Genomic DNA, 9,654 nt, shown 5'->3' with positions numbered 1-9,654 from the left:
TTGGCACACTGGTCATTGGGTACAATACCCCATCTGGCAAGGCGCTGTCTCGTGGGGGGGATGCCCCAGCGCCTAAGCCAGTCAAAATCTCGCACTTCATTTGGCAGCCGACAAGCTTCCCACGCTCGTCATTTGGGTACAGCCGTCTCTCGTTGCTCATCTGCTGAAAGCCTGCGAACGGATAATAATTCGCTGATGCGTATGGCTGGTAGGTCGCCTACAGTAACATCTTACAGGTCTGCGTCGAGAGTCGACTTTACCTCGGTACCATTGCGGTAACAAAGGCAGAGGTCTGTCCGCCTGTGGGCAGATGTATTGTTCGGGTGTAAGCACAGGACGCGCCGTGCTTATCTAGTACAGGATACGCGAGCGACCTGGGTAAGACTCAGTCAGGTAATAGCCTGTCCACTAGCCTTAACGCGAGTACTCGAGCCACTGTCGGGATGCACGGCAGGCCAAGGCCTCCCCTGCTCCTCGGAAGGTGTAGGATGTGACGGGCGACTAGCGCTGTCCTGCCATATCCCAAACAAAATCCCTATAAGGGACGCGAGTCTGTTCACCACACTGCGCGGGATTGTCGCGATACGAGCCGCATAAAAGGTGAAAGCGCACGCTCGTGTCTTGACGACGCTAACTTTAGCATCGAGCGTGAGGTTGAAACGCGCTGCGTCAGAAAGGGCGTACGTGGCTAGCGAGAGAACTGCATCCCATGTCCGGGGGGAGACCCCGCTTGGCTCAAACAGCTGAAGAACGTCAACGACAATCACACGCCCATCTATGCCATATATACAATGAGCACATGTCATGTGTGCTGGTGAAGGAAAGATCACGCCTATGCCACAACACCGTGAGTCCGTTCACGAAAACAAGACCTCAACTATAAAACGAGAACGAAAGGAAAGGACACCGGCTGGGGCGCAGAAGTTACACTCCTGCAAAAACAAAACATCTACTCGATGCGAACGCGCAAGATGAAGCATCTCCCTTTGCTTATCATGGTGGCGAAAGCCTTCTACGTTAAAGAAAGCAAAACGGAAACGAGCCGTCATAAAAAGGAGGAGGAACAAAGACGACTATCATATCACAGAAACAAAGAAACGGAGGAGAGCATAACTGTCTCACGGAAAAGTTCGTCGGGCAATGTCTGTAAATGTGTCCGCACATTCGCACTTGGGAAGCACTCGGGGAGTTGGTGCTCGGTGTTGAAGCCTCAGCTGATAACTCTGCAGACGCGGCCAGGATGCGACGAAGTGCTGATTGCTGCTGGCCCGGGCCACGACATGGTATGTGTGGCGCGCGCGTCTGTGCAAACAAAACGACAGTCAAACACACACACAAACTGCATGGAAAGCAACCAGTTCACCGTTCGCAGGCCGCAGCGACGAAGCCGAGGCGAATATTAGCCGGGAGCGAGAAGCGGTGGCCGCTACACCGCCAGACAGACGAAGGGGAGGAGGAGGGTGCGGCCGCATGGCCGTTGAGCCTGAGAGACATGGTGGTTACGACTCGGCGTCCGATAAGTCCATCTCTGAGCGGTCCGGTGCCTTCCGCACCTTTTTATGCGACGCTGATGCGTTCGAAGAAAATGCACAGCTTTCTGTGACGGAAAAATGACGCTTGCCGTCGTCCACCAAAGGCGCTTTCATAACGCAGCCCGCACTCAGGCGTTGCGGCCTCGCGGAGCCAGAGCGTCTTGCCACCATAACGTCAGACAGGGTGACCTACTTACTCGGGAGGACCGGGGCGGAAGTCGCCGAGTGCAGGAGGCGCGGGGCGTTCAGCAGAGCCTCCAGATTTGCCGACTTCATATTTGGAGGGGGCGTCATCTACACCTCGTCTCCGTACGTCTGCTGGCCCGCCACGAGTTGCGAATCAAATGGCCGGGACTCAGAGCCGGGCACGTCTGAGGAAGTCTCGGAGTCGCTCTGAGAGGTTGTCACCTCCGTCACAGGCTCGCTATCGGGGGAGGGCTCCGTGGTTACCTCGCCATAGAGGGCCTCAGAAGTGGTCATCAAGGTTTCGTCATCGTCCTTCTCTGCGTCCCTGCTGGGCTTCTGGGTGCAGCCGGACAGCTCCAGGTTCGCGGCCTTTTCGGGTTGCACGCCAGGTTCCGAGGACGACTTGGCAGCCGCTGCATAAGAACGCGGTAGCATACAATCCACCGTTGGATGTTCGCCGCCACAGCGGTTGCATGCGGAGCGGCAACTCGCACTATCAGCGCCGTAAGCGCTGCAACGACCGCAGCGCACCGCCGAACAAGCAGCACCAATGTGACCCTCAACGCCTCACGTGGAACACACGCGTTTCATTCCCCGATACTCCAGCATCACGCGGGTCCCAGTTACCACCAGGAACTTGAGGGGTGACCGCGTCATTTCCAACTTGACCAGCCGCGTCCCGTTCCGGACGTGGCTTCTAGGCTGGAATTCTACTTCTGAGACGGATCGGACCTTTCCATACGGGGAAAGCGCTGCAGCAAGAGCCTAGGCGCTGACGCACGGGGGAAGACGGTAAACCGTCACATGAGCCACTGGAGCTTCCATCTGCTCCAGCGGCAATTTTTTTCCGGCGAGACGCAGGACACCTCTCGCCACCATTTTGATCGCTTGCGCCATAAAGGACACGGTGGCCAGGAAACGGTGCTGCAGGTACTGCAGCCTCCCTACTGCGACAACCTCCTCGATAGTGTCGGTGAGGCTGTCCGCCGGAACAGGTTCTGGTACTGTGAATGTGAAGCACTGCGCCTTCGACGGGCGCAGTGCCGGGGTAGGTCATTCCATGACTTGATCCAAGGCTCAGGCAGCCACGACGGGGGGCGGCGCCGGACGGGCGGACCCTCTGGGGGAAGTGCAGGAACAAGTGCAGGAGCCTCCTCAACAAAGACAGCAACGTGCAGCAGCCCTTTGAGACTGAGTGTGACGCTGCTGACCACTGACCAATACAGTAAAACTTCCAACGGACACATCAGTAGAGGGAATTTATTGTATTCCACACACATAGGTACTTGCATTTACACACACACGCACTGTAGGACATGCATGGGAGGACAACGAAAGGTGCGATTCTAGCAACAATCATATTAATAGTTATTCCGTGTTCCTCAATATCTACAGAGCACAAGCTGAAATGGAATTACAATGAGAAACTTAATGACAGATGAATGTCTTATATGGCAATATGGAGGGGTTGGTATGGCAATGCTGGCATAGCGGCCCTGCCGTCCCGGCCGACAAGGAGACGGGTGTGCCAGCGCTGCAAAAAGCGCGCCTCTTCACATCTGTCCAGCTGATCAGAGGGATGCTTCCACAATAGAGGGCGCAGTCGCTGCAGCGCTGGGTAAATGGCCATGGCTGGTTGTCTGCGGACTTCGGCAAGGCAGGCACTCTTCCACAGCACAAAATATACACAGGCGACTGCTGGTCGCGCAGAGCATCCGCGTGGTGGCTTGGCGCCAGGGCCACCGTGTACGGAGAGCATCCTTCTACCTAAGCGCCACATGACCGGCGCGACTGGGCGTTCAAAGAACGCGCGCCTCATGTTTTCCGGGCGGCCGCAGTTCGGGCATTGGGCACAAAATTCATTCATCGTTAACGGACCCTGGTTCCTAATCTTGAATGCTGCCTCGTCAACATGGAGAGCTCGCTCAAATATGCCGGTCTCAATTTCGATTGCTGTTCGGTTTCCTGTATGCCACCGTGTACGGAGAGCATCCTTCTCACTACGCGCCACATGACCAGCGCGACTGGGCATTCAAGGAGCGCCTGTCTATGTTATCCGTTAGCGGACCCTGGTTCCTAATCTTGAATGCTGCCTCGTCAACATCGAGAGCTCGCTCAAATATGCCGGTCTCAATTTCATCCTTCTCACTAAGCGCCACATGACCGGCGCGACTAGGTGTTTAGGGAACGCGTGCCTCATGTTTCCCGTGCGGCCGCAGTTCGGGCATTGCGCACAACATTCCTTCATCGTTAACAGAACCTGGTTCCTCGCCTCTAATGCTACCTCGTCAACATCGAAAGCTCGCTCAAATATGCCGGTCTCAATTTCGATTGCTGTACAGTTTCGAATATGCAGCTGTTGCTATATATCCTGTAATGCTTTGTTGTAATATCTTTCTCCGCGCTGCCTATTGTTGCTTTCAGAAACGTTTTCTCTCCTTCTTCGCACAGTCGAAACAAAATTTTCTTACTGCGCGGCTGTGTGTTCATGGAGAATGGAATTCACAGCGCCTTTTTTTTCGCTTCCATTTAACCTATGCACATATCGTAAAAACAGAAATCAGTTGGCGGTGTTCAATACACTATCGCGTTTACTGTTGGGGTTCGCTGTTGGGGTTAAGCTTCTCATGTCGTTCAGCCTACGATCGAAACCGTAGTATAGGGCTCTCAAAAATTTGGAGGACGCTTAAGCTTCGCCTTTAGGAATGCTCCGTTCGCATCGTCTACTTATTTGCTTGTCGCGCTTTTGATTGAAACAAAGACGTAGGTAGAAACTGTTCGCTACAGTTCGCGCGCACAAGAGACACCGTAGTGCGTCCGGCACTGGTAGACGCAACCGCTTTCATTACACGTCTCTCAAGACCGAGCTTATGTTCCGATACTTCACGCTCCAGCGGTGACGTCATCGCTTCTCTGCGAGAACCTTCCAGCTCCAGTTCACGCGTGAAAGCGTTCCTTCCCTTACAAAAATGTCTATGATCACTTTATGCGATGTCTTTAGACAATATGATCATAGAAGCTATCGACCATCAAAAGAAAGTCTTTAGAACACGTATGATCTATGTATGACCTCCCTTCCGACAATTGGCCACCGTGATTGAATAGAATGTATTTACATAGAACGTATTTATACCTCCTATGATTAGCCTATTGATAGCGTATACGGACACTGTAACGACTGTGTTCCGATAATTGGCCACCGTTATTTTAAAGAATCGTGTTCATACAAAGTATTAATATCTTGTGTTATGCTAACTATATTTCAAGTGTTCAATAATGTGTATTTTACTCACTGTTCACATGCATGTAATATTTCATGAAAAGTGAGAGTAGTGAAAGAAACAGATGCAAATTCATACCTTCATTTATTGCACAAACCCTTGACACAGAAACACTTGGTTTCCGATGGCAATGACACTGTGTGTTTGATGTAGTGGCCATATCAAATTTATCATGGTGTCACCTAGAAAAGAAATATACATGCTCAAAATTTCTCTGCCAATTTCACACACTTTGTGCTAGCATCACAAACATCTCTCTTCACTCAGTTGCCTCTTTTTCCTCAAAATATGCTAACAGGTTTATAACCACTTTCTGTACAAACTATACTGCAAAACACCCTCAGGAGATAGAGACTATTGCTGTGTTTAGTTGTATTCCTTTTGATCCTCTATATCATTCGACATTAGTTTATCACAATAGGGGCCCAGGAAACAAAGGAGTGAAATTTACACGCCAGTATGCTTGGTCATCAGATAAACTCTCTCCTCTGCCATTTGCTACATCAAGCAAATACACATGTTGAACAAAACTTGAAGTTGGGCTAGATGGTGCATTGTAACTTGACTGAAGATAAAGCGCACGGGAAGACACACACAAGAGAAGAAGACACAGGACACGCGCTAACTCACATCTGGTTTATTTGCAGCAATAACAGCAAATATATGCTGAAAAGGGGTCATGCACAGTACATAACAATCACATAAAGACAGAGAAAAAATATAAGGAATATTACAAAACATGATCAAGGAATATCACAAAACCCGATCAAGAAAACTGATCTCTGCCTTCCAGAGTCGCACCGACGTATCGCTGACACACCTATCTCCCCTTTTCCCGATATGGAGTGCCTCCAAAAGCTCACGCGCTGTCTTATCACGGCCTCTGCCCAGAATCTTAATGTCAGCCAGTCGCGGCTCGCACGCAGTGCAGTTCGCGCAATGCGTTGCCAAATTTGTCCCTCCACTCCTTAAAGCCCGCAAATGATCCCCTGCTCGATCATTAATACAGCGCCCGGTCTGGCCAATGTAGGCCTTCCCACAGGTCAGCGGGATCTCATATACGACCCCCATGCAGCAGTCAACAAACTGCTTAGAATGTTTTTTCTCACAACCGCTCGATTTTCCAACACGCGAAATGCGTGAGCAAAGCTCCGCCATCTTCTTCGGAGCGGAGAACACCACCGGCACGCCATGCCTGTTCGCCACTTTCTTCACGTGGTGCGCAACCTTATGCATATACGGTCCCACAACAGGTTTGGCCGTATATGCATAAGGTTGCGCACCACGTGAAGAAAGTGGCGAACAGACATGGCATGCCGGTGGTGTTCTCCGCTCCGAAGAAGATGGCGGAGCTTTGCTCACGCATTTCGCGTGTTAGAAAACCGAACAGCTGTGAGAAAAAACATTCTAAGCGGTTTGTCGACTGCTGCATGGGGGTCGTATATGAGATCCCGCTGACCTGTGGGAAGGCCTACATTGGCCAGACCAGGCGCTGTATTAATGATCGAGCAGGGGATAATTTGCGGGCTTTAAGGAGTGGAGGGACAAATTTGGCAACGCATTGCGCGAACTGCACTGCGTGCGAGCCGCGACTGGCTGACATTAAGATTCTGAGCAGAGGCCGTGATAAGACAGCGCGTGAACGTTTGGAGGCATTCCATATCGGGAAAAGGGGAGATAGGTGTGTCAGCGATACGTCGGTGTGGCTCTGGAAGGCAGAGATCAGTTTTCTTGATCGGGTTTTGTGATATTCCTTGATCATGTTTTGTAATATTCCTTATATATTTTCTTGTCTTTATGTGATTGTTATGTACTGTGCATTGTTATGTACTGTGCAAATAAACCAGATGTGGGTTAGCGCGTGTCCTGTGTCTTCTTCTCTTGTGTCTTCCCGTGCGCTTTATCTTCAGTCAAGTTACACATGTTGAGCGGCAATGTATCAGTACGTATACATACATTTTGGTGCACGCTACCAGCAAGTGATGCCACTATGCCTGTTTGCTCCCATTTTTCCTGAGTGATGCCTGTTAGCCATAGCAGATAACACACACACCTAAGTAATTACTGAAGGAGACTACCTACACCAAGCACCTAGGTGAATACAAGAGCAATAATAGGGAATGACGAAGTATATTATAGTTACCCTACAATATGCACTCACACATACTTTTTGCTACATATGCAGGTAACAAGTCTCAATAGTGTATTCCCAGACAGTAAGAAAATAAGAAAGTGCCACTCATGCCCATATTTTCCTTTCAAGAGCTTGTCACCAAGGTAAAATCTTTATCACATATGAAAGCAAAATTTAGAATACCTTTCTTTTATAAGAAGTCCGCATGGATGCTGAAGAAACTACGCTGCTATGTCCCACTGCTACTTGTCCCGGAAGTCAGGTTGCCTTGTTACTTGTCGGCACAGACCACGGCAACAGGGTGTCTCCAGATATGGTCGAATGAAGCAACAAGAGGACTGCATATACATATGAGAACACTAGTCAGAACTGCACGAAGGAAGATTTTTTGAATAATAAAGGAAAAGTCAAATGCACAGGTAAAAGAAACATAGGAGGAGTATTTCATATGGTTGCTGAGTGGCAGTATGAAAAGCCCAGAATTGGAAACGCAATGCTCCTCTGAGGAAAATTACATAATCATAAAATACATAAATACATAATAGTCTAGGTAATCTCGGGAATAGTGGCAAGTCTTATGTAGGCACTATCTATTGGAGATACGTGGAAAGACAAGTCAGATGGGGTGGTAAAAATGACTGGTTTGGTTTATGTGGTTTAACATCCCAAAGCAACCCAGGCTATGAGAGATGCTGTAGGGGAGGACTTCAGAGCGTTCGACGAGCTGGGGCTCTTTAACGTGCACTGACATCGCACAGGACATGACTGCCTTTATGCTTCAATTTTGGGCTTACTGCTGAACTGGTCGTACTCAAAATAGGCTGGCGCTACTTTTATTTAAATTTAGACAAGGTCCTTTTGAGGATACAAGACTTGCATATGTCCCAGACACATTCAGGCAGACATGCTAGCCCTGTACAAAGGCTTAAAACGTGGAGAGCTTGTCTCATTAAAACCCACCCGGCCCCGCATTATCACCTTTTAGTACCTAGTATTGCCTGCTTTGGCTCGTCAATAGTACGCTACCGACAATAGGAGCTAAATTATTTCATCCTTAAGAAATCATGCAGCTTACTGCTGGAATGTGCAGTCACACAATTTTTGCTACATATGCAGTTAACAAGTTGTAACAGTGTATTCCCGAGAGTAAGAAATCAAGAAAGTGCCATTCATGTCCATCCTTTCCTTCAAGAGCTTGTCACCAAGGTAAAATCTTGATGACATATGAAAGTCAAATATAGAAGAAATACCTGTCTTTTATAAGAAATCCACATGGATGCTGAAGAAACCATGCAGCTACGTCCCACTGCTACTTGTCCCGGAAGTCAGGTTGCCTAGTTTTTACTTGTCGGCACAGACCACGGCAACAGGGAGTCTCCAGATATGGCTCAATGAAGCATCAAGAGGACTGCATATGCATACGAGAACACTAGTCAGAACAGCAGGAAGAAAGTTATTTTGAATAATAAAAAAAAGAAAAGTCAAATGCACAAGTAACAGAAACAAGGAATACTTCATATGTTGCTAAGTAAATGCATAAAAACAGCACAGAATTAGAAATACAATGCTCCACAGAGGCAAACTACAGTAAAATGCTTGTGCACAAAATTCTCTTCTAGAGTGGAATATTCAGTGATATATGCAAGGGGTTACGTGTATCTATTGTGCATGCATACGGTACTATAGGAATACATTAGTGTCTGGGAAGTCAACCTCCACACCACCAGGTATCAAACTATTTCAGAAGTTTCTGAAAGACTATAGGAATACATTACTGTCTGGGAAGTCAACCTCCACACCACCAGGTATCAAACTATTTCAGAAGTTTCTGAAAGATTTCTATGCAATAACAGGAAGATCTTTCACTATCAAACACAGTTGCAAACAACACTAAAATCTAATGAGCCCATGTATGTTTCTCTTAAAAATGTGCGGACGACGGAAATGTAGTTGCTGCTTATTTACTTGTAACTAATACTGCATCATTTCCAGCTATAGCATGCGTGAACACAATGCAAACAAACAATAGAGGTGAGCAAGCTTATCTAAAGATTTAGAATGACTTTTTGTAATAAAATGAACAGAAATCATTTAACTAGCCATTGACAGGAGACAATGCATGTACTAAAGCAGAGCTGCACAGATTTAAGAGTCTTAAAAGCTCTAGCAAAACACCCTTCTTGTCACTGTTGCCTTTTCACAAACACTACAGGCTGGCCGAGAGCTAGTTTTGATACAATACCTCTAATTATCGCATTCAAACTGATCACTTTTTCAAATACATTGATAAACACAGGTACACATGGCTGAGCTTTCAAAACATCATCTGTTGGACAAAACCCTCATTATACTCTTGGATAGGTCTGATAATAAAGATCAGCATGGCGAACAGCCATTCAGCGCTTCCATGCGCTATGCAAGCTTAATAGCCTTATCATATCTTACAGAACACTGTTGTAATTTTCAACACCTGAGAACCAAATTCCATGGGTGTTTACAAGGACATCTTTGAGCAAAGTTC

General features: G+C 48.0%; 1 long non-coding RNA gene across 1 annotated transcript; it reads right to left on the bottom strand.

Annotated features, from left to right (window-relative positions):
- Positions 1-5,049: 5,049 nt before the first annotated feature.
- Positions 5,050-8,579, bottom strand: LOC146178027 (uncharacterized). Its single transcript, XR_014701420.1, has 3 exons — positions 8,384-8,579; positions 7,317-7,471; positions 5,050-5,181 (listed from the first exon to the last, which is right to left on the bottom strand). It is a non-coding gene; the product is annotated as an uncharacterized LOC146178027 (long non-coding RNA).
- Positions 8,580-9,654: the final 1,075 nt, after the last annotated feature.

Source organism: Amblyomma maculatum, chromosome 10 (assembly GCF_055883805.1).
Source record: "Amblyomma maculatum isolate TAMU_Amacu chromosome 10, ASM5588380v1, whole genome shotgun sequence".
In the NCBI taxonomy this organism is placed as follows: domain Eukaryota; kingdom Metazoa; phylum Arthropoda; class Arachnida; order Ixodida; family Ixodidae; genus Amblyomma; species Amblyomma maculatum.
This window is presented reverse-complemented; position numbering and strand designations above follow the sequence as displayed.